This window comes from Photinus pyralis, unplaced genomic scaffold (assembly GCF_008802855.1).
Source record: "Photinus pyralis isolate 1611_PpyrPB1 unplaced genomic scaffold, Ppyr1.3 Ppyr1.4_LG3b, whole genome shotgun sequence".
NCBI classification, from domain to species: domain Eukaryota; kingdom Metazoa; phylum Arthropoda; class Insecta; order Coleoptera; family Lampyridae; genus Photinus; species Photinus pyralis.
Window position 1 is genome coordinate 11,383,924 of NW_022170510.1, and position 20,508 is coordinate 11,404,431.

Genomic DNA, 20,508 nt, shown 5'->3' on the forward strand with positions numbered 1-20,508 from the left:
TCGCCTTCTTTCATCGCATGGCCTTAAGAAGCGTTTAAAAAACTTTTACCTCTAAATCGGCAGTATTTATATTTCATAGGCGGTTCAACACTTTTGCTTCCGTTCCGACTAAACGATACAAGTTTGAAAGTTTATTAAAAGTTTAGATACCCCATAAAGTACAGAACCACAGCTGCATGTGGGTTAAAATATTTACAGCGCAATTGATTTGACAATTTGACAAAGGGGATTCGAATTTGAAACCACATTATATTCGCATTAAGACTGCGTTTGATCAATCTTGTAAGATGCTTCAGTGAAAAACTCGCTACAGGCTAAAGCTTATCGACCTGGGGGTGTCGCAGATAAATTTTTCTGAAGACAACAACTTAACGTCTACCGCAGATACTTTAAATGTCTTTACGTCCTTTTCGATGCAGTGCTAACCCCTCTTCCCAATCAACGGTACAGTCCAAGTGTTTACCGTAACTTGGTTTTGCATTTTCAACAACAATAATATGGCAATAGCAATGTCTAACGTCTGACACTAATCACTAATCAGGTACTCGTATACTAAAACTGTAATTGATACTAAATAATTCAAATGATTTTACGCTAGGAAAGGCAGGATTTTGACTAGACCACGGATCGTCCGTACAAATCGATGTATAACAGCATGCACGTGGCGTTCAGGAAAACTACTTTACGATGCACAAATTTTAATTTACAAGAGTAATAATCTCCAAAAGGTTTCGTAATACTTGCAGGTACCATATTGAAATTTGCAACGTTTCATGTGACTGAATTTTCCACAGCACATCAGAAATAGAGCGAAACACTATAACGGGTAGGTAAAGTTGGTGCTGCTTTCCTCAAACCCGAGGCATAAATGCTAACACAAATAACTAGCTCAGGGTAAAACACAAAATAAGAGCTTGAGAAGCTTCCACAGCCGTAGTTCGTTATGAAATGTACACAATCGAAGAAATTGAATCGTAGAAGTGAAATGTAGTCAGGCATTTATTAATTATAGAATCCATTATAGGAATACTGCAAAGGTATCTTTCCATTTATATTGAATAATTGAATTGAATTTATCGCTCTTGTTTATAATTCACGAAACTTAGTAGTCTAGTTGCCTCGAAATATGTGCGTACCTAAATGTCACCGATGAGGGCGTGGGACGAGGACAGACTGAATTAAACTTAACGTTGTCGAAATTATGCATTGCGCTTAATTATGATTAATTAAAATTAAGTCGCGCGAAACCATGCGTTCGGCTGTCAATTTGGAAATGGAATTGAGTTTACTAATTACGAAAGCTGCTTATTAACTTAGCTGAAATGACTTTTTCTTCTTCTCATATTTTGATTTTATCACTACATGAATATGCATTGAAGTGTTTCAAAGAATGTTCTAGTGGTTTAGGCGAGGGTTTAGGTGGGTTTTAAAATGTACTGCTTCTGACAGTAAGGCCAAATATTGCCTTAAATTGTAGTTCTGTAGGAAGCAGACCTACGTCAATTATAATTAAGACACTATTATTCCCTTGGCAGTGAAGACATTGATCCTGCGTTTCTTCTGTGAACTGCAGGCTATTTTAACCCCTAATACCAGTCCGGGTTTCCGTGGCGAATCGGTGCCGAGTATTGCCATTTATGCGTTCGCGCGTAGTAGATCAAAAAATAAGGGCCCAGTCAACGAAAAGAGCGAGCATAAGCCCGTACGTTTTCTAATTGCCGAAGGAGATTGGCCCTTCCATGGCTCCACTCCCACTCCCGATACCCACATAAAATCTAGTTTCTGACTTATTGCCAACCCTGGACGTTGATCCTGATGCTAACGGTGAAACCGGTTTTATATCTTGTTTTTGTGTGGCTGGGGAGGGGGAGTGGATGATCAGTCAGGGTTTGTTGTGTAAACGCATCGCATATCGCAATTGTGGAGGAGCGAACCTGGCATGTTTTACTTCATGCATTTACATCGTGGTTCGTTGCATCCCACAGGGAACGGAAGCACAAGCCAACTATCAGTATCTACTAGCTACGTGAAATTGAAACAAAATTTAAACTTCTTTATTGAATTTCTCAGTTTCTGGTCATAAAAAAAACTGGGACCAATCTTAAAATTCAAATTAATTAAGCGCGCTTCATTTGATACTAGACACCCTCAAATCGCACGAGATTTGCTGCAATACATCTGATTAGCTACCCGTATTTGATACTCACTTAATTGATCGGATTAACATTTCTAAATTCGGTAGCCCACTAAGGCCCATTTTTAAATGGAATTTCGGGGTAATCGCAACAGGGCTGCGATAATGAAATAAACTTCACGGCGCTCGATTTAAAATTAGCTTAGGGAAACTAAAAGCGGATAACCATTAATTAACAGAGCTGAAATCATATAATATTAATTTTGTTTCAATCGGAGAGCGTTTTCGTATGCTGCTTTCTCGACGGGAACGGTTACAAACCACCAATTAGTTAAAATATTCTCTTATCGACAGCTAAAGCACCACGATAGAAAGCAGCTAGAGTTTCTCGTAACGAAGGGCCCCAAATTTATCTCACGTCTCGATATCGTGCGTTCATGTACTGGGTGGTCATCAAAACTGGGAGATCTTAACGCGGAAAATGGGTGTTTCGTTATAGAATCTACAGATGTACAATTTTCATAGAATGTCTCAACTTTTAGACTCTCTAGAGCTTCTATATGAAACCTTGTGAACATTTCTTACAAGATTCTTAGATCCATCTTCTTGGAGTGTTCTGGAAAACAACTAAAAACCTTACGAATTTAAAAAATGATCCAATTAAAAGGAAAAGCAGATCAAGCAAGAGCGATTTCCATTCGAATATTAGATCAAATTTTACAATTAAAATTAATTTTAATTGATTGGTTTTGCTGATACAAAAAGCCAAACAAATGAATGAATTCTACTGGTGTAATTATGATCATTTTTACACTGATATACACGGTGCCCAAGATAAGAATGAAATCGGTTAAATTAAAAAAAAATTGTAGGGCTTCGAAAGATGTTTTTAAGATTCGGAAATTCCGATCAGTTTCGAAGATATTCGAAAAAAAACGAAATTAACGGCCGTCTGAATTCAGAAGGGCGCTGTCTGCCAGTGATCTGCAATCAGATAAACACGTTTATTAACGTTTGGCACGTCGGGTAAATCGAACATGAAATTTATTATTCCAAATAGTTAAATATCTTCGTACAACAAAACTAATCTGAAGGATTTACATGGAATGTATTCCTCGTAACGAGACGAAAATTACGTAGATAAAATCGGAGTATCGGTGTCGAAATCGCAATTCACAAAGCAATATTCACCCCAAAGGTAATGAGTAGGGGTGGACAAGGATTAAACATTCATAATGGATAGAATCGGCACTATGGGGATTAAAATTAGATGACATTCCTCTTTCCAACAATCGAAAAGGTTTCATTTAAATCTAGTAGCGACAGAACCGTGTTCATTATTCAGTTCACGGCGCTAATTTCTAAAGCGATCTTTTTTCATTGTTCACTGTAATTAATAATCACCGTATCCTTGATTATGGTACTCATAGTTTCTGGATTTGTTACACGGCATTCGGCGCAATCAGCAGAAACGAACACGAAGTTACCCCAAAAACTTCTGAATCACGTTTTACGAGTAAAATTTCTCTTCATTTTAAGCCACGTCTTATATGCCTTACGCCTTCAATCCTGTTGACCGAGAGAATTTTGTTAATATTATTTTTGTTGTTGCAGGTGAGTCTTGAAAGGTGAAAAGGAGTAAATCCTTTAGAATTGAATAGCTAATCTGCTACATTAATAGTTGTGCTACCATCTTTATCCCTTGCGTCGCTATTATAATTCCTCCACTTTAAGGTTATACAACCTGTGTAGCAGAGCGACAAGGTGAAAGTAATAGGGTTTATAAGCTTTGTTTGTTATCACCAAAATAAATCAGGACGGGTGGTACAATCTGTAGTAGCAATCCGATTTACGCGTATACTGGGGCATAATAACATTAAGTGCGTGGCGTTAGAGACATCTCACCGCTAGCTTTTCGCTGTGCGTGTGTTTATACTCCCGCCCACAATGTATAATATCAATTTCGGGTTTCAGTTTGAGCTCTCTTGATGCCTCTGAAGTGCCGGAAAGTAATCTATGGATGTATGATACCTTTAATAGCGTTGAGGGATGTATCTTCCAGGAATATCAAGTTCGTAGGAGAATTTGCTCGGCCGGCAGCTCTTCCTCATAAAACCATACAATTTACAATCTTGTATGGCAATATTATTTCGCGTTATCGTCGATACCTTATACCTACTTTAAGTGAGGAGTCGCATTACTAGAAATTTAATGCGTCGCGTCGCCGCGATTCCGGTATAAAAGATTCTGTTTTAGTAGAACATCATTCTCTTATTGTTCAAACTACAGACTAGATTCCATTCCGAATTTTCAAGTTATAAGATAATTTCCTAGTGTTATTTTTATTGCCTGCAAATAAGTTAGTTATCCACGTACCTGCCAGCCAGCAATAGATTTTGAATATTTCTTGTAAGGTTAGAAATAATGACACAGGATAAATATGCATTTGAATGGATAACTCCAATTTAGCGCTCTTTAGACACTAACCATATCAAATGTTGCAATTACTATTAAAAGTACATATCTCATCCATTAAATTACGCCAACAAAATTTACACTCGGCTTTTCAAACTTTATACACTGTCCGAGAGAAGGAGGGTCACTATGGGCGTTGTAGGGTAAGAGATACAAATTTAGTTAAATGGGAGAAAAGTAAAATAGCAATAAAAGGTCAAAAAATTGGACCCTATTAATCCCATATCCCTATTAAGATGCTAGCCATTGTCGTCATTGTTCGTATAATCGTTTTTGCGCCGGTACCCCACCATCACCATCTGGTGGGACTTCTCTTATCCGGCATCCGGGGAGGCGCAACCCCACACGGGAAGTTGTTTCTTGTGTTTGGGAATAAATTGTTGTCATTGTCAATAAATTGTGTTCATTCGAATCCATTGTGCGATTTTTCTTTTACTGCCCAAGAATTGTTGATTGGAGATTTCGGAAGTTCATCGAAGTCCCTGAGCCTCTCGAATTATTAATTTAAAGGCAACATTGAGATTTTTCATTGTGACGGGAGCCGGACGTCGAAAAGGAAATTCAAATGTTAAGGGTGTTTTGTTTTAAGCTATCTGGGCAGGTGTTTTGTGGGCGGCGTGACCGCATGCCATTGCACACAGCAATATTCATACAATATTTCATTGCTAGGGCTAGGATTTAAATGAGGTTAAAAGTCAGCGAAAATGCAAAATAAAAAAACACAATTATGACCTAAAAATCTCGGAAAAGATGACATATTATTAAATGACAAATAAATTTTATTGAAGTAACTAAGACTGCATGAAAAATAAAATTTTAACAAAGGTGTAGAAGTTAGTCAAGAAAAATACTGTCAAATATCAAAAAAATTAGCGCTATGTATTCCTCAAAAATGCAAAAAATTCAAAACAAAACAAACAAAAACTCCAAAAAATGCTAGAAATATCGTAAAAATTAGCAAAAAACGCACATACCTCAAAAGTGGCCAAAAATGCACCAACAAGCTGCTGTGATTTAAATCAATTTATCCTGAAACACGTCTATATATAACAGAGCAATGTCTCAGACTTTCAGGAAAATAAAGCTACAAAATCATCGAAATCCTAGCCGTATTCATTACACGTTAGTAGCCCATATTACGTGACTCTTATATAATTTCTTTTTGTTTTTATGGTGTAGAATGTAGATGGAATAGCAGGAATTGTCTTAAATTAAGCCCGAAAAAAGGTTAAACCGCAATTAAACCATAAAGTGCTATACGTTATTGAATTCATATTAGAAAAAGGGCTTTAAGAATATTATATCGGGAAATATCAGGGCCGTATTTAATAAAATAAAGTAATGACGAAACGGCAGATTAAAAAACGTCACCTTAATGAGCCCTAAACGGTTGTAGACAAGTTCACTGGTTTTGCTCCAAGTCAAATGTTAACGCCAGAAAAAATTAGTTTCTAGAATCGAAAAATTCGATTTTTTCAAAATATTTCAAAAACCAAACAACTTTTTCAGGGTTTTTTATACGCTATCTTTTTAGATCTTTAATTGCGAAACTCTTCCATTTAACCAAATTTCTATCTGTTACCGTTTCTAGAATGCCTATAGTGGCCCTCCTTCTCTTGAACACCGTGTATATGTAAATTTAATTGTATATACAGGGTGAGTTTTTTTTTCATTTTAAGCATTGGGATCTCGGAAACCATAAGACATACGGATTCGGTTAAATGAGGACAGAGTTGCCGTTTTAAGAGCTTATTTAAGACATGCTTTTGTTTTTTGAAAAAAATCCACAGTTCACTAGATAAGAGCGAAAAACAGATTTAGTGATTTTTCTTTTAAATGTTGTAGAATCCTTATTATTAGAAATACAACAAAATGACACGAATAAAAGTTTTCGACATTTTAATGCTTAACATGATGAACATAGGTACTAATTTATTTTTAAATCTTACAAGTTTTGAGTTATAATACAAACTTTAATTTTTTTAAATGGTAGTTGGCTTTGATATTTTTAAAAAGGACAAATTTTTCTCTTTATAACGATATAAGGCGTGCTAAATGTACTGCAGTAATTTGCGTATTATTGTGAGGTAAGTAAACAGGAGTTGGCCATGGAAAACAATATCTAGTGAGATGGGTAATAGCATAGAGGAAATACAATTCCTCTATGGTAATAGTGTAACTGTGGCACATTTAGCATATTTAAAGGCCATCTTCAAAAATTCACTATGAAAGTTAAATTAATAATCATATTCAATACCTAAGTATTTTTAAAAGTAGATCGCATCATGCCATGGAAAATAATCAATAATCAAAATACTGCTGTTCATTGTTGAACTTGAAGGCCTCAAGGGAAACTTGGATTTAATGTTTGACGTGGAATTATTGGATCGCGTATGCTTAGAGCTTTCATTTACGAAGAAAATTGGACAGGCCAATGTTATCTTCATTTTCCACCAAATGAATTTCAAGGTATGTAGGATGGGTTAAATTTGGAAACACGACGTAATTTACGCTGGTTTCAACAGAACGGTGCCCCGCCGCATAACTAACATGCAAGTTAAATATTATAATAGGCAGTAATTAAGAGAACAAAAATGTTACCCATGGCAAAATCTGTTTTTACTGCTCTTAATAATGCAAACAGTTCTGTATAATGTTTATTCGTCCAAGTAAGTACAATGAACCTTATATCATTCATTGTAAACAGCAAAAAATGCACTTTTTAAAAATGTCACAGCCACCTATGATTGCCATTTAAAAAAATGTAAGTTTACGTTATGACTCGAAAATTATAAAAGAAGAATAAATATTAATAAATGTATCTTATTAAGCGGAAAAAATCTACAATTTTTATTCTTTGCATATAATACTAACGATTCTACAACAGTTAAATGAAAAATCACTAAATCTATTTTTCGCTCATATCTAGTAAACTGTGGATTTAAAAAAAAACAAAAGCATATCTTGAATAAGCTCTTGAAACTACAACTCTTTCCCCATTTACATAACCGAATCTCTATGTCTGACGTTTTCCGAGATCCTAATGCTTAAAATGAAAAAAAAAACTCACCCTGTATATAATAATATATTGAATGAACAAACACCCCTAATTTGGATTCATTTGTTCTCACAATGCTCACTGCCAAATTTTGGTGTAGTCGATTTTTGGTAAAAAATTTTCTTATAGAATGTGGCCTGTAGAATCCATAATTTCAAACAGTTCCAAGATTGGGCTACTAGTTCAAAAGTTACTGCCCTTTGAATTTTTTTTCGAAATTGGTTTCTAGTCTATAACTTTTGATTAAGAAATCTGATCGAAAAAGTACGAATTGATTTGGATTCTACGCACCCAAATTAATAAGAAAAAGTGTTTTCCCGAGAAATTTTGGTGTAGTCGATTTTTGCTAAAAAAGGAAGGTTATACACTGCCTTTTTTTGAGCCGCGAAAAAAAAATTGTCTCAGATCGACCCGGAAAAAAATTTTCTTATAGAATGTGTCCTGCAGAATCCATAATTTCAAACAATTCCAAGATTGGGCTACTAGTTACAGCCCAAAAATAAGGCTTACGTGTTTTATTGGTGTTGTTTCAGGGATCACAATATGTGTAGATTCAATGCAATATTTGATTTAATTAGGGTCCAATGACTCTTAAATAGAATTTATTCATTGATATGCATATCTATTGTTGTACTGTTGCAAATTTCACAGGTGAAATGCAAAAAAAAATAGTGCTGGCTGATTAAATTAATACCTTTTTTAAAGTATTCATTCATAATTTTATTGTATTATGCCGTTAAGTTCTTAGTAGTTACTTAAGTAAAGTAAATGATGAAGGGTCCAAGTTTTCCCTAATAGAGTCCAAATGAATTTTATTTATTCCAAAGGTTAGGCATTTTTCAAACGTGCCGGAACGAATTTGTCGGTCGCTTTAGACAACACAACTGAAAACACACCAATTTCGAATTCGAAACGTATTTTTAGGATTTAAAAAGTAGTTGACGTTACTTCATCATTGCGTGAAAAATCAAATTTTAATTGGCGTAATACGTTAGTCTTTCGACATGTTTAGTGCTAGCGACATAGTATTTTTGCATCCACCCCCGAACGCGAAGTTTGAGTGGTAATCCGTCACACTTCCCTCTAAGGACTGTAGTTCTCTCTACATAATTAATGATTCTAGTTAAGCCCGAGAAACCACCTGGAACGGTAATTACATAAAATTGCCAACATTTACCTAAAAAGTGACTAAATCTTACAAAGATTCGTTATGTATAATTAGAACGAGTAAATTACAACGTGTACTTAATTATAATTCGGAATAATTAAATATAATATGATATTCGGGGACGCGATTTTACCCCTCGAGATCGCGGCTATACGGTCTGGAAGCTTGAAAAGTTTGACTTTCGATCTTGTCGCATGTATTATGGGGTGTAAGCCGAGCTTTTTGTTTTGAATTATGAAACTGTTGCATAAAATTAATTTTAGCGCCGATGTGGTTTGCTTGAATATATTTGTTGCCTAACTACCGTGAACGTAAATATGAATGCCGCTTACAAACATTTACACCGCAAGGTGCATTAAAAAGCTGCTTTGTTAGTATAATTTCCATTATAAGTTACATGGAGTTTTCCGCTAATAGCTCTTTCCCGTCTTTGAACGTTGGTGCATTAATTTATTGCAAGAATGGCAACAACTTTTCGTATGCAAAAATGAGTGCTTCTGGCATACTATTTTGTCATGACCGTATAAAGAGCATTTGCTTCACAATTCGTTCTGATTATAAGCGAAATTTGTGTTTCTATGAAAGGTATGAAAAAAAAGAAGTATTTTTTTAAAACACTATAATTTATCACTAACTACGAATGTAGAAATATTCAAAATGCTCCACGCCTGACCCACCACTTGAGCACAAATTAGAATTATTGTACTGCAGTGAGCGCTGTACGAAATAAATGCAAATTTTGGTGGAAAGGCAAAAACTTATTTTAATGCAGAGCCGAAAATAACGGTTTGATGTTGAAGAAACGCGGTGTGCCAATTTGAACTTAACTACGTATCGGAATAAAGGATAAAGGATAACACGCAAACAAATCTGTAGATAAAAGGCGATTGCAGCAGGTCCGGATTCCAAATAAATTATAAAATTAATTTGTATTAGCGGGTATACTATTTGGCAGCGGGTAAGGGGGACAGTCTCTCCGAGGGGTTGAAGCAGGCCTGCCCATTGGCACCAAACTAGACAGTAACCCAGGAGATCAGAACAATTAGGAAGAAGCGATTCGTGAGAAAGAAAGATAAGAATAAATAATACCGTAATCAAAGGGGTGTATGATAAAAACGCCAGATGAAACGGAAAACAAGATACAAGGGATCCTGGATGGTGGATTGGAGTAGAAATTAACAAAAGATTTAGTGGAAGTTGCATAATAGATTGGAGAGCTACAAGGCAGACTGGAATAGACTAATTAAAATCAAAACACAACAATTGACAAAAAAATGAAAATTCACAATAAGGCAAGAAGGAGATGACTTTACGAAAAAAATTACAGGTAGAGAGAACGGCCCACCTACTGCACCTGAGAGAAGCAAGGCAAAACGAGCACGAAACCACCCTCGTGCATAACAAATTGATAGTGAATGGAGATTGGAGACGAATATAAACTGGAAGAATAAGCCTACATCAAGTGAAAGATCGCCCAAAGAGGAAGAGCACAATCAGCAACTTCGCAGAATCACAAAATCGAGCAGAAAAAACTAATAAAAGAGGGCAACAGGAACGGTCAATGAAATGGAAAAACAAAAAGCACAGGTAAAGAAATGTGGAACATACGAACCATACCTGCTCCCGGTAAAATGGAAGAAATCGCCAAAGAAATGAAGAATTATAACATAGGAGTCCTAGCAATACAGATGGTGAGGGAAAGAGGAAGAAAAGACAGACCAGGCTACACTCCTTATTACTGAGGGGAAAACAAGCAAGGCAGTAAAGGGATAGGCTTTATGATGGACCAAAACATGGAAACAAACACACTAGATTTCAGGAGCAAGGAACCAAGTAGCCAACCCCTAATTGTGTACGCTCCAACGGGGGTAGCAGAAGAAACAGATAAGAATGAATTTTATGCAAAACTACGGGAAACCTGCCGATTAGTAACATAACACGACACGCTTATAATCCTGGGAGATTTCAATGTTCATGTGGGAAGTGAAGAGCACATGCGGCTAATCGCAGGGAAGAAACAATGCACGACAAAACGGACGACAACGGAGGAAAAATGGGCAATTTGGCAACGGAGAATGGATATGATTAAAATTCAAACACAAACTTGGAGCATAAAATCAGATGGATGGTCCCATGTGTTGATATCAAAAAAGAGGTAAAATATAATCCAGGATGTCGGGTCATACAGAGGGTGGAAGGTAGCACAGATCACCCCCTAGTACTAACCAAGGTGAAGCTAAGAAAAACTGAGAGATGGAAACACGAACTTATAAATTAAGATGGAATGCTGATCAAACAGTAGAAATGGCCCTAGCATGGGCGTCGCCAAGATGAGGATTATGAAAAAAAATGAAAAACCAATTATACGCGTATTGAGCCGCTGACACTATCGAAGAAGAATGGAATAACCTAAAAAGAAGCGTTGAAAATTCCGCAGACAAGGTGATAGGAAGAAAAGTAGGGGAGAAAAAAATCATTGGTTTGGCACTGAATGCGAAATAATGATCAAGGATAAGAAGGATGCTAGACTTGCATGGCCAAGAACAGGACAATTGTAAGGATAACCCGTGGTCGATCAAAATTTTGCATTTGCTAGTGTAAAATCATTCGAATTATTGATTCTTATTAAGTAATAATTACAATTTTAATATGCGATTGCCTCCGTGTCAGACGTTAGCATTGCTATTCTGCAATATTTTATGTGCAGCGCGATTCACTAGCTATTTTACTTGTTTATTTTGATATTGTCTGTTAGAGATTTGCAGAACGCGCTCTTTTGAATTCAGACGCCCGCTGCGACCAGAATTCCATTGTAAATTTTGTTATTTTTGACGACTCCTTAATTTACGTTTGATTTTCGATACAATCGATTAAATTACCCTCGATTGTGACGTCAATTATGGTTTATGTTCTAGGCATTCTCCCATCTTTTTTGACATTCATTAAATACTAAGCGGCGCCTATCCGATTTACTATACATCTCCCTTTTGCTTATCTTTGCTAGTGAACAAGAACCTCGATATTCATCCCGATCCCTTTACTTTGCTCGAGCTTACCGTGTGCTTATCTCGAGAAAATGTTGTTACTTTTGCCCAAAGTGAACGTAACAATATCCTTATGTTGAACACAGTGTATATTGTGATAATGTATTCCCATCACATTTCAATCCTGTTCAGAAATTGGATTTTTTTTTAATATAAATAATGGACAATCTCTCTTCGAAATTCGAAACCGTAGGAATCTGTTCGAAAATATGCTAGAAATCTTCATGGAAACAAAATTCTCAGTAAATCATTTTAGAAATTCATTTTGGAACTTTCTTGACATTTTTCACGAATCTGGGAACATTACTAGGACCTTAAAAACGTCTTTATAATCATTTCTTGACACCGTCTTTATAATGTTAACATAAATTTTACTGGAAATATTCTAAGGATTTTCATAAATAATAACAGCAGAACAGAAATAACAAATGGTTTTTTGGATCATCAATTACCACGAGTGCTTCCAAAAACCAAGAGTTATCGAATACCTGAAAAAAATTTACGCAGTGGTTGCACGGGAATTGACCGGGAAAGGTAATGAAGGACTCTATTCTTTATTGACGTTTCTTAACGAAGAATTCAATAAAAGTGTGTAACGGTAGCTCCCAATTTATTTCCATTTAAATTTTTTCGAAAATGTATCGAAATTTAGCCGGTTAAATTGCTTTTCCAAATAAATTGTGTTCTTGATGGGAATTCAAAGAATAATTTTATCAACCGCGGTGCAAATGTGGTGCGTTTTTTGTGAGTCGTTCAATTTATTCGGGCATTGATTCTTAATGGGTTTCGGAACCCTGTCGAGTCGAAATGTCTTAATTAGTGCTATTGGGTTACACTTGCTAGCTCAGCATTAGGGCACTTTCTTGATCAGAAGATTGCTTTTCTCTGTGTTTTCATGAATAACGATTCCAATTGGCACAATTAAAAAACAGGGCGGACTTACTTATTATACGTGATATTAAAAAGGGGAAGTGCGTAGTAAAACTGTAGTGAATAGTTGTGGGGGAGATTTTGGGATCATTATATTTTTTGATTGCCAGGGTAGGTAATCGATGTGTAGTCTCAAAATTCGAGCTGTTAATTAATTGTGGACAGTAGAGCCAATAGTATCGCGGGATTCCTGATAGAATTTGGAAAAGATTCGCGTTTGGGAAGCCGTTGCTACTAGTGCGGTACCCTAATAAAGTTTGAATCAAATCCGATTTTTGGGCAACGGTTATGACCAGTATTCGTGTTTGGAAAATATAACGCGAGTTCCGATAGGTTATGTTGAAAAAGAAAAAAGTATGTAGCAAAAATGAGGATTATAAGACTAAATCTATTTTTCGCTCATATCTAGTAAACTGTGGATTTAAAAAAAAACAAAAGCATATCTTGAATAAGCTCTTAAAACTACAACTCTTTCTCATTTAACCGAATCTCTATGTCTTACGGTTTCCGAGATTCTAATGCTTACAATGAAAAAAAAACTCACCCTGTATATAATAATATATTGAATGAACAAACACCCCTTATTTGGATTCATTTGTTCTCACAATGCTCACTGCCAAATTTTGGTGTAGTCGATTTTTGGTAAAAAAGGAAGGTTATACACTGCCTTTTTTTGAGCCCCGAAAAAAAAATTGTCTCGGATCGACCCGGAAAAAAATTTTCTTATAGAATGTGGCCTGTAGAATCCATAGTTTCAAACAGTTCCAAGATTGGGCTACTAGTTCAAAAGTTACAGCCCTTTGAATTTTCTTTCGAAATTGGTTTCTAGTCTATAACTTTTGATTGAGAAGTCTGATCGAAAAAGTACGAATTGATTTTGGATTCTACGCACCCAAATTAATAAGAAAAAGTGTTTTCCCGAGAAATTTTGGTGTAGTCGATTTTTGGTAAAAAAGGAAGGTTTATACACTGCCTTTTTTTGAGCCCCGAAAAAAAATTGTCTCAGATCAACCCGGAAAAAAAATTTTCTTATAGAATGTGGCCTGTAGAATCCATAATTTCAAACAGTTCCAAGATTGGGCTACTAGTTCAAAAGTTACAGCCCTTAGAATTTTTTTTTAAATTGGGTTCCAGTTTATAACTTTTGATTGAGAAGTCTGATCGAAGAAGTACGAATTGATTTGGATTCTACGCACCTAAATAATAAGAAAAAGTGTTTTCCCGAGAAATTTTAGTGTAGTCGATTTTTGGTAAAAGAAGGAAGGTTATACACTGCCTTTTTTATGTAAGACCCTTTATTTGTTCTTTGTTTATTTGTTCTTGTTTACTTTACTCAAGGTACTTTACTGTATCTAGATTACCTAACGTACTGAAAATTATAATCAAAGTTGCATTTTTAGCTGACCCATTACTGGGGGCAGAAAAATAAATTCTTGAAAAATAGATTTTGTTATATATTCCCAATTTCATAAGGATAAAGGATCCAATACATGCCCCCCCCCCGCCCTCTACGCGAAAAAAAACCCATTTATTCGGAATGGCGTAGTTCCGCTTCGTGATTGATTCCAATTCGAGCACTGATTATAACGAAAATTACGTAGTAGACAGTTAACGTCGTGCAAGAATTGTTTACGTAGGGAGATAAAAACTAGCGTATTTATTTGATCCAGGTCAATTTAAGTAGACCCACTAATATATTTTGTTATCATAAAGAACCATTGTTGACATCATCAATAGATACGTCTCGTCCTGACGTTCTACTTACCCTTTATGAGTACCCTCTTCCGACACTTTGTTTTCAAGATATTCGTTTCGACTAACACCAGTTAATTCATTTTGCCTTTGAGAGTACTTTCCTCCGATTTCGAGATATTGGCTCCTGTTTTGACATCATGAATGGATATATTTCTTCCAGATGTCACAAACGCCCTTTCGCCCTTTTTCGACAATCTATTCTTGAGGTATAAGGAATCATACCTATCCGATCACGATAAGGGGTCGAGGAGGAGGACTATGGTTTCGTAGAAATTAATTCCTTTCGTTGAGACCTAGTACCATGACGGATAAAACCAGTTCCACCTTCTCGAAACCCCTTCCTTTGATAAGGGGTAGTTGGTAGAAATTAGAATACGATGAAAGATAAAATTAATCTAATTTTTTTAATTCCTAAAAAATGCGCTAAAATTACGGGGTACAGCACAGCTTCTTCCTGACTCATTAATTATTTGCGAAACGAATCCTAAAACGAGTAATATTGTCACAAGTGTCTTCGTTGGGCACGAATAACAATTACATTTGCTATTTCTATAATGTTAAACCATAATTTTATTATTAATATAACATAATGACGATGGTTTCTTTTTCAATTTTTACTGTTAAGGAAAATTTCCGGTGAATTTACCACTAGTGGCAATTTCCGCTACAATAATGATTTAATCGGCCCTCACGGAATTGAGCTTTAACTAACCCATTGATTTTTATAAAAGAAAATTCAGCAGTTTTAACAAAAACACCAGACGGAGAATGTGCAAAATGTATAAGAAGCTCCTTTTCAGATGATTTTATTCGATTTTTACTGAACTGAAAATCAAGCTCTCAGAAACTTTTAATTGAAAGATGGTGACTAGAAATTAGCAAGCTTTATTGGTCTCGGTGCGGGAATAAACATTCGTAGAATGACACGAACGTATGAATTTATTTCCCGTTTTCTTTTAACAAATTCAAAATCTTTCCGCACAGTGCGTCCCTCATAGACATCATTCGCCCGCTTCTTATTTAAATATTTGATGTTTGAAGTGGGAAAAAGGGCAATTTTTATTAAATTGGTCCGAGTGGAATTCCGCAACCTTAGATGAAACGATTTGATTACGTTTAAAGGTTGCCTTTTCCATCTTCTCATGATGGAAAATTGCAATTTAATATAACATTATGCATTGTTGCCTTGAATATACATACGAACGAGTTGGTATTGACGCGGGTCACAATAAACTTTTACGAAATGCACTATGCCGGTACACCTTTTCCCGATAACGAGTGCCATAACAATACAAAATAACAAAACACGACTCCATAAACGTGCTACTGGATGAATGGGATGAAGAATGCAATTCTTATCATTCTAGAATGAAGCGCCTGAAAGAGGGTTGTTAGAAATTCTCATTTAGGTATCTTTGCATTATTAATATTTCGTAAAGAAATGCACCTCTCGAGCCATTCGCTCTCATTGTATTCCTGAAAGACTTACATACGATTACATAGTCGTCTTTATCTCCTTTGGAGCTTTATGAAATATTTCACACTTAGCTTTCTGTGCCTTGTTACAAATTCCTATAACGATATCATACTACTCTTACCCTATACAATACGCGTGTCTCCCTCGTTGAAATTAGCGAAACAATATAGCTATTATATTCAGGGGTATTTGTTTATTACTGTTTTTTCTTGCTTCTTGCTTAGAATATGTTTTATGATGGTAAATACAATATCTTTTCTCTCCTCCTCCATTGAAGTCCAAACTAGAAAATGTATTTTCAGTGCTAACAAAATTTGTCGTGTTTAATTTTTGGCCACATGCATGCACCCTCTTTTTCTACCTATTCCTTTCCGACATATAAATGTGATGTAATTGTAAAATATCCGTAATTACTTCGTGGAGAGTTCATTTCCGTTTGCATTGAAATTCCCTCAACTCTTCGGTTATGCATATACACGCAGATTGGAATTAGGTATGTTTTATATTTATTGCTAATGTTATGAAAGCAATTCGGATACTTTTAACGAGTTTCTCTGCCTTCCAATTTGTTACCGAAGGATGAACAAATAAAGAATAGTTAGATTTGTTTCGCTTGTTTCGAGTTTTTTCCACAGTTTAGATTGATTTATGAAAATTTGCTAATATTACTACTCGTATACTGTTCTGAACACGCAAGGGGGTTATTTGTATAAAGTTTTTTCAACGTATTCAGAAAATTGTTGACGTCTTATAAGTTTAAGTAAGTGGATGTGTTAATTATATAGGCTTTCTAGAATTCGACATTTTTTTAAGTAGTTTTTAAAATTAACGGAGTCGGGGTGATTTCTTTTAAAACAAAAAAAGTGTTACTTTGTTCTGCGTATGTTAGTACATTTCACGATTAGTTCTTTACGCATAAATATGTAATAATGCAATAAGAATCAAACCCTTAGAGAAATCCTCCGCAATATTGCATTTTTCCTTCCTCCGACACGCCATTTTCGAGATATTCGCTCTTAAAGTTTTGACATCACCAACGAATATTGCTGTGTAAATATCGTCATGTCGACGTTATTTCGATCTAAGCGCCGAAAATAATGACGAGGAACCCTGTATAGGAGAATCTTTTCAATCTATCAAAGTCAATCGGGGGATTATTTCCGAATAAGCGCAGAATTGGTTTGTTTCATTTGAATTTGTACTTCTGTAGTGTTATTTTTCCTTTTAGAATTGTTTGTAACTGTGGAAGGTTTATATAAATCTGTTTAATTGTAGAACGTGAAGTTTCGTGTTAAAATGTAGAAACATCTGGTGGTTTTTATTCGTTTATCTGACGTAAATTTAATTAACGCACGTGTTTTGGAACTGATAACAAGAGATGCAGACCGACAACGTTCTTCGTATTATTTTTGGCGAAAGTGAAAGCACGTTCCTTCGAAGATGCCGTTATCAAGGTTTATTGCAATTGGTGCATTATTTCTAAATACTTGAAGGGGTATTTTGTTTAGCGGAGGTAGTGTCTCGTTAAATATTGCAGACAACGAAAAAGCGCTGCTGGTTCCCTACGGTTGGAAAAGAGTGTATATTTCTTACCAACATAATTTCTTTCGTTGTGAATTTTCACTGGAGCGTTATGAACGATAAACCCGGTTCTTCCCTCCATTTTCATCAGAAGTAAGGTAGTTCGTAGAAAAGAGTTCCTTTGTTTGAAACTGTCTCAGGTAGCTACATTTCTACATTACGTTGTCGAACGGAAAAACTGCAAGGTGGCATCTTAAAAAATGTGAAGGTTTGCATAACACTCTCCCGTTACCTTACTACCCTTATTTGTGTAATAAATCAGCAAAATCTCCTGAGAGTGCCAAAAAATGGTTGCCATTATTGTTCCTGAAGAAATAAGGGTGACTTTATTAATTAATAATGTTGCAATTGTTTTGTAAATTGACACACCAGTTACTAAGACATATGTGATTAGACAGCATAATGAAAAATTGCAACAGCTCAGGCCGGGAATATAAAAACGCCCCTCGTATGTACAGGTTTTCATGAAAATTGACGTGTATCACTTAAGCTACGAGAGATATTGAATTTCACGTCTCAATATATTCCTAAACCTACCCATTTTTATTGAAGTAGTTCATAAAAAAATTCAAAGAGTGTATGTATCAGTTTTTCAATAAAAGCTTACCCTGAGTGTTCAACTCGGTTTTCGAATATAAAATTTAATTCAACAAGGTCCTTTACTTGTAATCTAATCTGTACCTAAAAGTGTTATATAGAAAAAACAGAATTCTTACTTCGGTAATTCTCAGTTGATATTTTTGGACTCGTGGATCAATGAAAGAAGCTCTTACCATATTGGCGTCATGTTACTAACGCATAAATATGAAATACTTCCTGGAAAATAATTTCTGAAAAAGCACCTTTTAAAATTAGAAGCATAAAATTACAGTCTCATACATTTCAAGTGAAGTATTCAGAGCGAGATGGTCCTCAAAGATGATTCTCGATCCAATTAGACTTAACACAAAATCGCAGAGAAAGAATTCGCATCCGTCAGAAATTTTGTAAATTGGAGTGGATAGGAGGAAATAAACCACTTGCCTAGTTCTTAAAGTTGAGGGACTAATTGCATTTGTAAGGGTATCTAACAAATGACGCATCAGATTCCTGTTTAAGTGGTACAAAACGCACCTATAAGCGAAACAATGAAGCTGTTTAGCACCCTCGAATAAAGCTCAACGTATACAAATTTGGGAGCTTTTAGATAAAATTTACATATACTTGTGTAGAATAGATATAGATTGGGAAAGTGTACAAAAGCTCTAATTTGATTTTGAACTAAGTGATTGTTGTTACTTCCCTTTATCTTCCTACAAACAATCCTCTTCGTTTTATCATTTATAATGTTAGTTAAGGAACTAAATAGTCTCGTTCCGCCTCTCCCACGCTCACACACGCATACGTATACGCCACGTAACACAGATACAGTTTAACTCTCTTGTAATGGTATTCAGCACCATCAACAGAAACTTTCTAAAAGCAATCATGATAAGTAAACAGAGTTTAAACTTCATAAAGTACCTATATACTTTACGCATACGAATAGTGCAAACATCCGACAAAGCGTCAATGTTTGGCAATGTTATTGAGTTCATCATTATAATGACTTTGTATTATGTCGTGAATTTAGCAAATCCCCCATTCCCCCCTTCACATCGCGCCACTAAACGAATTTTCGGATTAATGGAATCTCAGTCATTGAATACTATTATAAAATTTGTGACGTGAAGGGGAAAATTAAAAAGCAAAAACCTTCACTTCGACGAGGGAACAAACAAGACATTTAATACAATGTTGACTCGAATGTAGCCATACATGTCACCCAAACGGATATTACTGCCGTGCTCAACACAAAAGTTTCTTTGCAGCGTTTGATTCTTAGTTGCCCTATATATTTGACGTGTAAAATAATTCGCTTGGTAAACAATTTTGAGCGCTAAACAAATTTTTTTTTCGGTATCGTGTAACGAGGGCTTTCGGTTTGGGTTTTAGAATATGTAAAGTATAGTTTTTCTGGTTGTAAAAATCAAGGTTCTGCAGTGTCTTCTTATTATTATTATTATATTATACAAACTTTGGTTTTACATCCGTAATGGACTTTCATACATTTCATTTCTGAAATAAAGCCACCGTTGCAACTGTTTGACTAGAACTTTTTTTTATTATTTACGATCATTAGAACCATTTGTGGTTGTCGGACTGACTGAATGTTCATCGGTGCGTTGGGTGAGTGCAAGTTGATGCGAATGTGAATGTTTGCTTTTGTCGTTGAAATGAGAGGTATGGTGAGCTCTGAAGTGTAAAATCTAAAGCCACCCAGTAAAAATTCTTTTAATCGACCCACAAACAGCATTACGGTGAGACAACCGCTTTAGCCTCATACAAAAACAATCGACTAACCGATATACACGTGTAAAGGGCCTTAAGAAAAACAGCTTCGTTTATTTCTCCTTCGTCGTACATAAAGTTCAAGTCTCCTCCACTTATCCGATCAATCGGAAACGCCGCTTCCTTATCTCGCACATGGCGTTGTTAGTAAATAAAGCCAATTAATTTATACGTCGACATTACGATTATTTATGCGCTATAAAATTTATGAGACTTAACGAACAAACTTACATGACTTAAACAATTACTAAATTTACAATTAAAAACAAAAACTAACATTACAATGACAATTTTACCAGTATGTGTCTTTTTGAACAAAATTCCCTCAAGTCATATTAAATAAATTGAAACATTTTCCATACGGGATGTCCTGAATGCTATATATTTCAAATGTGTAGACCGAAAATTACGTCGACAACATGTAAATTTTTACCACAGGGCACAGGGTGGCCCGCTCTCGTCTTTGGCATTATTTCAACCCAGAGAAACAAAACACTCCTGCAGTTTCCACAACAA

At 35.5% G+C, this 20,508-nt stretch overlaps 1 protein-coding gene across 1 annotated transcript in view; it reads left to right on the forward strand.

Annotated features, from left to right (window-relative positions):
* The window catches only part of LOC116166355 (fat-like cadherin-related tumor suppressor homolog), a 288,265-nt gene that overhangs the window by 252,452 nt on the left and 15,305 nt on the right, over nucleotides 1–20,508 (forward strand). The window lies entirely within an intron of this gene.